The following is an 11,314-nucleotide window of genomic DNA, read 5'->3' as shown; positions in this document are numbered from 1 at the left end:
TGTTGCAGTCCTACAGTGACCACTGAAGTCTTTTTTATTTATCGTACCATGAATACAGAATAGATAAAATTAAATCCTCCATAATCAATGGCTCCAATTTACATGCTTTACTTGTCAAAGTGACTTTCTCCAGTCCCCACAAAATGCTATATAATGTGACATCTCACAAGTCTTCAGGAACACCCTAAGATGAATCTGAAAGATAAATATTGCAGTTGTGAGTCTTTCTGTCATGACTCAAATAATTTTAAAATTGCTAAGATGTATTCCTCTAACAATGTTAAAATTGTTCTAATGCAGGATAAAATGGTAGTTTTAGTCTCTGTAATTTTTATAGCAGCTTGTAATTTCCTTGCACTCGTTACATTTCTCAGCTCAGGAAAGATTACAGGAGAAAACATTTTCACTGGAAAGTCTGACTCTGTTGCTCATCTTCCCTGTGAAGAATATACCCAATATTTAGAATCTAAGAAGGCTTTTACAAGTTGTTTGGTGCTGTAAGTGTCAAAGTTAGACCATTTGATTTGGAATAGTGTCATTTCTGGAGTCCGTTAAAGGGATAAATACGAGCCCACCTCCTGGTTTCTCCCCAAAACAGCCTTTTATGAACACTGATGCACTCATTTGGCTCTATTCTGTTTGGGGCCACTCACCAGCAGGCTGGGAGATTTTTGAGAAGTGTGAAATATCAGAGTGAAATATTCGTGTTCTGGGTTTCTGCTTTGAATCAGTTTTAAGTCCCCAAATTAGAAGAGCTATGATTGCCGCAGAAGGGTTTTTTAGGAGAAGTGCTTGAACAGTAAAAACCCTCAAAATGCAGGTACCTTATGTGTACTGAGATCTGACAGAGTGCTGTTGACATATGTCACTATCGTTAAATACATGGCACTGAAACTTGATCTTATTTGTAGCTGTGTAACACAGTTATCCTTTCAGGCTGTCTTTGGGTTAGGGTGCTGTTTTGACTGTAGCTGTGGTGACATGACAGAGGGGAAGAACAGATATTTTCTAGATAAGCTGATAAAGGAGGAGAAGTAGAGTCGTCCTTCAGGCTCATGGAGAGATTGGAAGAGGAGGAGGACGAAGTGGTGTTCAGAGAGACAAGGATGGAATTGTTGCACCAAGTCACACTGAGTCTGGGTCACAAAAAAGCGTCTACAGATGATGATGCTCTGTCAGGCTGCACACCTACAGCCGCTGTACCAACACTGCGTTTTTCCTGTGGTTGAGCTGGTGAGGATGCATTTCAGAGATGGGTACCTGCATGGGTTTAGGTGTGTCATTCTGGCAGGCACAAAGGACTGTGCACAACTGTATTGCTCCAGGGTGAATCCATGGAAGACTGCGCAGACCGTGAAGGAGGAGGCTCTATGGAGACCTGCCAATATGCAGGGGAACATTTTGGCTTTATATCCAAGGGGACAAACAGGCAAAGTCTCTGATTTCATGGGACCTGATTTCATGGGGCCTGCTGACTGCCCCGTGCCTCTCACTGTCCCTTTGGGAACCACCTGGTTTTCCTGGACAGTGAAGGATCAGTTATTCTTCATGTCAGCGGTTGGTGGAGAATTCCCTGCACCCCTCTCCCATCTTATCTATCCCCAAAACATTCAGGACAATAACCTGTGCAGTCACTGACCTTTTCTCATTCTCTGGCTGCCAGGACTGGCTCTGAGACACAGGGCCTAAATCACAAACGTAGAGAAGAACAAATCTGGCCTAAAGCTGCCTGTTCCTTTGTACCCTCAGCTTTCTTGGAGGTAGAGCCCAGACACACACCTTTGTTTTTCAAAGGCATATTGCTGGTGCACCAGTTCTGCAGTACCCTAGAGGCCAGCCGGACGGAGAGCTCAGAGCTAAAGTCAGCCTCTTTGTTTGAAACCATGTCTTTTTAGCTCATATTCCCCATTCTTAGTGTCTGAAATTCTATAATTAAAAATTAAGACAAGTGGATAACACAAACTTTTCAGCTAGAAACTGAGAGCTAGGCCTCCCTCCCTGCCCACTTAAAAATGCCGTATGTATTTTGTTCTTGTAAAGAGCTGTGGGATACAGCATCACCTCAATTGTAACGAAACAGCAAAGAAATTCCACATTGGGAAAGGTTTTCTGAGGGTATATTCTCAGTTACTGCTGAAGATTAAAAATAACCTTCTCAAGCAATAAATTGGTTGAGACAGTAACAGGACCAAAATCATAGTGAAATCTAGTAATGAAATATTAATGCTACCATGTTAAGCTGGGAAAATCATAAAAATTCATTTTGCAGAGCTGCGTAGATCCTATTTCTGGTGTCCTGAGCTGGCTGGATTTTAGCGTGCAGCGCTTTCTACTTGTGTCTCGTTCCTCTACAAAGTTCCTATTAGCAGAAAAGATGACCAAACTCTTAAGCCATGTAACTGCTTCAAGAAAGCAAAGAAACCCTGTTGGAGAACATGCCAGCAGCTCTCTAGAATTGGAAGGCATGTTGTGAGTGACACAAAGAGAGCTGTCACGTACCTGGCGCTTTGCTTTACCGTGCCACTAAATGGCCATTGTAGAGCCGTGGCAGACGTATGAGGGGATTTCATTTCTAGGGCAACACTGTTTTGCGTGAAACTGAAATTAGATAAAAACTAGGTGTAAAGGTATGTTTGAATTTCAGTTCGTGCTTGATCTTTGTGTGCCGAAAGGACCTCCCTCGGATACTCAGTCTAGCTGCAGGCTTTCTTTCAGGCCCTGGAACCTGCAGCTTTCAGAAGTCAGGCCAATTTAAATTGTGTAGATTTTGTTGCTTTACATAACCTGTTTGAATTCTGTAGGTTTAAAAACCTGCAAGGTAAATAGCTGCATTCTGCATATGCCTGTCCTACTGACTCGGGCCGGAGCTTTCATGTCACACAGTTAAACAGGGTGGAGGGAGGAAGACTTGCAAGGTGCAGCCACGTGCCACTGACCGTGCGTGGGGCTTTCCAGAGCAGGGGTGGCTCATTCACTTTGCAACCAAGGTAACTGCTTTATTGGTGTCCTTTGTCCTCCAGCTTGTGTCAGCTACTGTCCCTTTCTGAGACACTGCCGAGCAGCCATGCATTATTAGCAGTGGCCATAGCTCAGCTAGAGGTGGCTGCTTTGAGCTCATAGATGTGAGGGGGACTGCATACTTATTTTGTAACACTGGCTGGAGAGAGGGGTATGAACCTTGCAGTCAGACTGGCATCATGTGCCCAAGAAAAATCATGCCTAGAGTCACACTTGGGCATGCTGAGGCACCAAATGGAGGAGCCCAGGCAGCTTCCCTTGGAGAGAGAGGTGCACCCTCGGGAGTCTGGATCTGAGCAAGACAAGCTGGAGAAGCAGACCTCACCAGAGCATCCACACCTGATGCATCTGGTGGAGAGACAGAGGCGTGGTACCTCCAGAAAACCAAACCTGGATGAAGCTGAACCTGAGATGGAGTCTTCAAAGGGGTACCCAAACCCACAGGGCTGGCCTCGTGCCCAGGACAGACATGGAGGCCTGGAACCGAGCTGCTCTAAAGGGACGGGCTGCATACACCAGCAGCTTGTTCCAGTGACCAACATCCCCCTTCCACCCCTCGCCCCAGGCCTGGACCTTTCCTGGTGCCTGACAGCCACTGAGTTTCAAGGCCGAATTACCTCCAGGACATCAATATGGTGTGTTTATTTTTTATTTTATTTTATTTTTCTCTACTGAATCCAAGGGTTTGCTCCCCTTGAAGTCTCAGAGGAGGACTCATTCAAATCAAATACAGAGCTGCTTTGCTGCCTGCGTGCCAAGGATAAGAAAGCTAAAAAAATAAAAATCCCAGCAGCGTCCAGAACTATGCCCGTGAGCATCACCTCGTAGCCCTGGTCCCTGGGCGCACGCAGACCTCGCTGGCCTGGATTTTGCCATTTGCTGCAGGCGCGAGCCTTGCGGAGCTGCCGAGGGGACACTGCAGGGGGGCTTTGCTGGGCGCGTGTGCCCCAGGGCAGTGCCTCAGCATGCCGATACTCTCATGTGAGTACTGAAAGGCAGCAGAGAGCATAATCTGTTTTAATGGCTCCTTCTGCTGCTGCCGAATAGCTCCCTAGTTTGGATTACTTCTGCTGCAGGCACGATTAGTCAGCAGTTGACAGGGCAGGGGGTCTCAGTGGGGAGTCCATCGCTGGCTAAGAATAGGAGCCAGATAAACATTATTTTCTGGCTTATTGGGAGAAAAGCTTGCAGAGAGCAGAAAGTTTGTCCCTCGCTGTTTTCCTGGGTAGGGGTGCAGTCTTGAAGGCGATGAGACAAACACTTGAGGATGGCTGATAGCACTGGAGTGCAGAATAAACAAGGAAATGATACTGGATCCCAAGGCATGGGAAAAAAAAAAAAAAAAAAAAAAAAAAAGGCCTGCTAAAGAGAGCTCAATATCAGATACATTTTGGAAGAAAAGCTTCCTGAAAATATGCGAAGTCACTAAAACAAGGTCTGAAAGGATGCACAAATGGTTCTCACCTCCTTCCACCGGAAAGAACCGGGCATGTTGAGGGAATGCTTGTTCGGTGTTTGCCTTTGAATAATGAAACAAAATATAATGGTCAGTGAAGTTAAGCCATTACGGGAAAATCAGCTCTGTTTCCACCGGAAGGCAGCCTGGATTACCTTGCAACACCGAAGCCATCTGTAGTTCCCACATCGATTTTCTTCTCCACGGCACCGAACATACAAAATCAGCAGGCGCCTTTGAGTGCTCTCTCAGCTGCATGGAGAAAATAGATAAAAGCCCTCTGGGCCTCCTGTATGTCCGTGTGCAGCCTCACCTGCGTGACACCTGGCTGTGCCCAGCACAGAAAGAAGCACAGGCAAGCTGGGAAGCCTGCTGAATTGGCATATTTGCCGTGGAGGAGGAAAGACTGCCAGGAAGCAGTGACCTGACTCTTTCTGCAATGCACCGGCGTGTAGCCTCCCAACAGGAGCAGCTTTGTTTTGTGCCAGCATCTCGGAGACGGAGGAGACTGTGCCCAATTCAGTGGAAATAAAAGGCAACCTCCTCTTTTTGTTATTTGCTGCTCTAGTGGAAACTCTGCTTCCCCTGATCCACTGCAAAATACTGTTTTCGCTTTCCAGGCAGCTACAGTTTGGGCCTTTGCAAGAGAAAATACCTGTTTAAGTGCCTTGGAAGGCACAGCAGCTTCTTCGCCGCGCCTGATGTTTCATTGCATCTGACCTTGCCCTGACCAGGCGATGGCAGCAGCTCCGGTTACACCAGAGGCAGCCCACGGCACTTCCAGATGCTGGAAAGCTCCATTTTTATCAGTCAAGCAAAGGCTGAGCAGCACACGGCGGTGCCTGTGTCCCTCCTTTAATTAGACACTCCAAGAAGTGAGAATAGCATCAAATAAGGTGAGGTCCCGCTATTAATAACTAGCAATTTATATAGATGCTTAAAAAAAAGATCCAAATAAAAACCTGCCAGCTTCAGATCAGAGACAAAAAGAGCCTTTTATGTTTCTGAGCTCTCAAGGCAGGGAGTAAGTCCACCTCACAAAGCCACGACCGAGCTCTCGCCAGCCTTTGCATTCAGCATTGCTGCGACTGGTCACGTAGCAGAGGGTGAGGCTGCCACGACCTGCCCGTCCCACACAGCACCCACGGCCCCTAGAAAAGCCACTGCTTTTACGAGGAGGCAGCGAACCCATCGGGACCCCCTGCCCGGGAGAGAAGCCCACGGGAGACTGCGTGTCCCCTTTGCCCTTGGTGCTGGGAAGAAAGGCAGTGTGCTGCCCGGATGGCAGCGGCCACCCCGTCCTGCAGAAAGCCACAAATGTCAGAGGGTGATGATGAAGTGTGAATTCAAAGGTTAGTCCCTTTTTCCCCATAGCTGTAAAGGAGGGAATCGCTACCTTCTGAGATGGATAGCACCATTCCTCAGACAATGAGAGCTCAGTCCCTTGTACGGTGCCAAATCATCTGGACTTTTATCTCCCTGTCCCTGTGCAGGAGACAAATCCAGGCCTGCTGGTGCTTGGGAAGGGGGATGGGGAAGAAGTTATTAGGAGGAAATTTTTGAAGCATAAACAAAATTTCAGCAAAAGGTTGTTCCTGCCATGACATGATTATAAATGAGATGATCAGCCACAAAGAACATTATTTTTCATGGCTTTAGGAAAACGACGCTTCTGGTCTGGTGGTAGAAGTAAAAAATTTAAAGGGAAAGGGAGGGGGTTCCTTTAAAAATTCCAGATATTTTAATTAATGCCAATAGCATTAAAATATTATGGCTTGAGATGCTTATGAAAAGTCTCTTTTATTCATTAAATTTCCCAGACCCAACATAATTAGAATTCTTAACATTCGTGATCTCTCGGCGTTGGCTTCCAAAATTAATGGTCTGAGTAATTTCTTACAGCAGAAGAACTGAGTTTCAAAATAAATGTATTGTGGTAGTAAACATCAGCTTTTTGTAAAGGCAGGGTGCATCATCTAACAACAACTTTGGAGAAGAAGAACACCCTCCATTTTCCCTCGCCCAGATTTCCATATTCAAAGGACATATTAAAAGACCGGAATTTCCCATATGCAAAATTCAGGAACTCCCTGAACAGAAGCTGCTTGCACCACTGGTGCACGCAGATCCCGTTGCAGTTTTAGTGTCACAGGTTCTTACTGCAGGTTGCAGCTTCATGTGTCGGGGAAGTTGAGGGGGCTGTGAGGATGCAGCAGGCATGGGAAGGGTCCTGGTTCAGACGGCTGACTGGTGCCCTGCAGAACTGGCTGCCGCCCAAAGCCTGCGCTGTAAGCCTGGGAAGGTTGCTTAACCCAGACGTTTTGCATGGCGGTGCTAAATGTGTGCTGTTCTTTTTGGCATCTGATTTCCAGGACGTGGAGCACTCCCAGCTGCAGCTCCTGCTGCTGGGATGTGAACCCAGAAGAGCCACACGGTGATGGGGGCTGGAGAAGCTGCTGCTGCCTGCTGAGCAGGGCAGGATCGCACTGATCTTCTGGCAGCCTCCTGACGGTGACACTCAGGATGCAGGAGCCCATTCCCGGTCCTGGAAAGCCAGCAGGGATGATGGGTGCAAATCACTCTGCCTTCTCTGCATCTCATCCTTGTTCCAGATTTCCGTCTTTGCCTGGCTGATGCCAATCCCCACCATTTAGGTTCATTTCCCAAGGCTCAGTCCCCTTCTCTGTTCAGCACCAGGCTTCCCACCCCTGCATTATTGCTTGGTCCCCCTCTCTTTGCACAGCCCATCAGTTAATGTATCCCTGATAACCCACGGTGGCAGGTGCGTGAGCCTGGGCTGCAGGCAGTGCTGCAAGGGGATGAGCAGCTCACATTGGGGCTGGAAGGGGCTCCCCCGTTCTGGATGAGCTGAAGGGCAAGATGAGCACAGCAGGACAGCATCTGCACAGTTTTTAGAGTTCCCATGGCAGAAAGTCTTTACTGAAGAAGTCAGGTTGATTTTTTTTTTTTGTTTTTCAAATGCTCTCACTTGGCCACACTTGCTTGGACTTCCACAGCAGTAACGAAAGGCTCATCCTTAATACAAAGGTCACAAGTTGACTAAATTTCTGCTCCCCTATCCAAAGCGTGAGGAGACGTGGTGCATCTTAAAGAAGCGGATGTCAGTTCTTTTTCTCTTTTACCATTACAAAACAGTGCATTGTTCCCTGGCCTTGCCCTTGGGAATAGTTATATTGTTTTGGCTGAAGCTTTCCAAAAAAATTCAGCCTGAGGCAGATGCCCAGGATGGAAAATGACAAGTTACTGGTCAAAATATGACAGTTATAAGCAGCTGAAAGTAGGGGCTTGTAATTGGAAATGTCAGATGGTCTTGACAATAGGCAGTGCTACCAGCCCACCAACCTCAGGAAGTTTGCTCAGGATTTCATGTGTAGGGAGAGGCAATGTGTGCTCCTCCTCGTCGTCTCGGTAATTTCATACATCACAAAAAGGAGCAGCTGTCTTTCCTGGGTGTTAAAGCACAGCAGGCGCTGCACTTCTGCTGCCACCACCGTTGTCCCCTGTTCCCTGCCCCACAGCCCCGTCAGCATCGCTGATGCTCTCAGCACCCCCCCCCCAGCTGCAAGTCCCTTGCGTTTCTGTTCCCTGGTACCTGTGGGCTGGCACCTTGCAGCTCTCCGCCAGCTTTATCACCTGTCCCTTTGGCTTGAGAGGAGCACTTCCGAAGGCTCCAGGCACTGCTCGCCCCGACCCAGCCGGTCCCTCCCCGCCGCTGAGCCACCTCCCGGGGGCAGATTCCCTCTCCCTGGCTCGGGGACAGCCACCCTGCGCTGCAGGCTGTCGCTGCACTTTCATTAAGTTTATATTTAACTTCCCCCCAGCAGCTGGGACCAGGAGGAGTACGTCAGTGTCTCAGAGCTGGAGCACGACATTGAATTACCTTGTTGGTTTACCTGGCCATAACAGCAAAGGAGATCCCAGCGCTATAGTTAAGAGTTTGTCAGCATTTCCATTACAAACCTCCTCTTCTCAAGAGGTTTTAAGTTAGCTGTAAAAATCTGTTCCAATGCACAAACTTAGTTTATAACTTGGTGTAGAACTATATTTTATCTTTTAATATTGGAAAATACACACAGTTAGTTCAGAGTGAAGTACAGACGTATGTACCAAAGAGGTACTGGTCTTAGGCGGAGAGCAACCTGTTCAGCATCTTCTCTTCTTTTTAATTTAGCTGACAAATATTATTACTCTGGCCATTTTCATAGATAAGATATTGCAGTCTGACATTCTCTTCCATTACAGGCACACGAACTCCTCTAATATATGTTAATGTGATCATTCACAAGTGCAGCCCAGTCAGTGTGGAGGAAACCTAAGAGGCCTGGCACAAAGGCTGCTTGCCCTTCATTTCCCTTTATTCCACGCACTGATTCAAGGACACTTCACTCATGCTCTGAAGAAGCAAAGTCTTCGACCAGCTGCCTGGCAGGGAGGACTTGGCAGCTGTGTCGTCACGGGTCTCTCTGCCCTGGCCTGCAGGGCAAGCAGGCACCAGAGGCACAGCCTCCTTCGGGTGCCCTCTCCTGCCTGACCCGGTCCCCAGGGCCTCTCCTTCCCTCCTCATCCTCGGCCTGCCAGGTGCTGTGGGCAGGGGGAGAAGGGTGGTGGAGAAAGAGCTGGCTCTCAGCTCCCACCGGGGTCCAGCTGACGATTTGTGGTTTCTCTAACCAAATGTCCCTTGCTGTCCTGGTGCAAAGAGGCTGGGTCAGTGCCCGTCGGAGGAGCAGTGGTATTTCAGGTCACCTAAAGAGCCGACCCAGGGATTACATCTTCGGCTGGCGGAGGGGGGGGGGTTGAACTCAATACCAAAAAGCACCATTCCCACATGGTTGGCATGGGAAGGAAGCCCCTTGTCCCAGAGCCTCCATCCTCCTGAGGCAAGGTGGGGACTGGGGTGAGTAGGATATGCCATGCAGGGAGCCTCCACACTCAGTGTCAAATAAATGTTTTCCCTAGAAATTTTCTCTCTCTCTCTCTCTATTTTTTTTTTTTTTTGTTTTCAGACAAATTACTCTCTAAGTGTTAAGGAAAAGTATTTTTTTCCAGCCTTTCTGGCTTTACAAAACTCGTGGCAAGGCAGTCCAGGCCCTGGAGGCCCAGAAGTGCTCCCATTTTCTTGTCGTGGCTGCACTGCTGCTGCTGAAGTGACTCTGAGAAAGCAACTTTTTGTTAGCTAGGCTGCCTGGTTGCTTTTGCTTCCCCTCCCAGCCATTCCGTGTTCCCCTTTTCTTGCTGCCCTCTCCTTGGTGCTACTGCTGAACACCAGTCATGGTTTGCTCAGGGTGGGATCTGCTTTCAGCCGCTGCTCAGCCTGGGGCCTCCGGCTGCCCTTGCTGCAGGTGCCTTCCAAGTGAGTCAGGATTCTCTTGCTCACAGCTTTCCCTCCTCTTCTTCTCAGATCTGCTTCCTTTTGATGCTTACCTTTGGATTCCCTTCCCGTACACACACTTCCACCCCTGTGACAAGGCTCATTTTTCAGGACAGAGGTTCTATTTCTCATCAAAATGCTGGCAAAGATAAGGGCCATATAGGTCTGGGGACCAGCTGATGGAAATTCATCTAAATCCCTGTTTCCTGTCGATAGCCAAGGCTATGCAGGCATGGCTGCAAGCCCATGATTCAGCAACTTTAACTGATTAATCAAGTCACTTCATTTTTTATGCATGCAAGTTTGCCCAAGGCAGCTGTGTTCCGTCGGCTTCTCGTCAGCGTGTTAGCAGTGCTGAGGATGTCAAAGGGTTTGTGATACTGATATAAATATATATATATATGCGTAGGTTTCTGATTAGGTTGTGATTTTGAATGCTCTTCAGTGGTATGCGTTCAGTTGATAGAATCCTTTCTGCACATTTACATGCACGTTGTACCTCTGATGCTGCGTTTCTTAATTACTGATGCACTTTATCTGAGTAAAACACATAACAGGCCCCTTAGCATAAATTACACTCGGTGTGTGTGCACTGAGAGTCCTCCCCAGGTGTGTGAGGGGATAAAGACATGTTACGAAGCACATGCGTCTCAGAAAAGGTTCAGGAAATCTCACTTCCCCCCCCAAAAACAAAACGAACCTCCCAGCTAAACCTCCTAAGAACAGCAACCCAGAGCAATTTTGGGCTGGAGCAGAGGAAAGAGGAAAATCTTGTATTTCTTACCTAACATCATGACACCAGGGGTGTGCATGTAGACTGCAGCTGATGAGGGGCTTGGTAGCATCACATCCTATTTAAAGGGGAAAAAAAAGGAAAAAAAAAAAAAAAGGAAAAAAAAAAGGAAAAAAGGAAAAAAAAACAACAAAAAAGGAAGGGATTCTGTATTTTGGGTATCACTGCTCATTGCAGCAATCATCACAATGCTGCAAAAGACGACTTTTTTGAGGCTTACAGCTGCTGAGAGTGTGGGGAGCGGGTGCTGGGCTCACAGCCCATGGCTCCCTGCGAGCACTCGGCCGTCTTGGCTGCCGGGGCCGATTTGCTGAGCGCTGCTTTCGGTCTGCTCTAGCCTTCTTGTACCTAACCGTGCAGCACCCCAGCACCTACTAGGTCCAGAGAAGTCATCACCTTTCTTGGCTATGAGTGGAGATTCACCTTTGTGTTACAGCCCAGACGCTGCATCAAGGCGCTCGCCGCAGCCCAGCAGTTCAGGGTACGGGACTTGGGATCGTGTGGCTCTACCAGGTGTAAAATTAAGAGCACAATTTAAGTTGGTATGTTAAAAAAGGAGGAGGGAAAATTAGAAAATGAATGCTTGGCTTCAATGAAGTCAAAGGGATACAGCTAGTTGTGTTTGTTAGATTTTTTTTTCATGGCAGCAGTAGTTGTT

The sequence above is a fragment of the Anser anser genome (genome assembly GCF_964211835.1).
Source record: "Anser anser genome assembly, chromosome: 8".
Classification (NCBI taxonomy): Eukaryota; Metazoa; Chordata; class Aves; order Anseriformes; family Anatidae; genus Anser; species Anser anser.
This window is presented reverse-complemented; position numbering follows the sequence as displayed.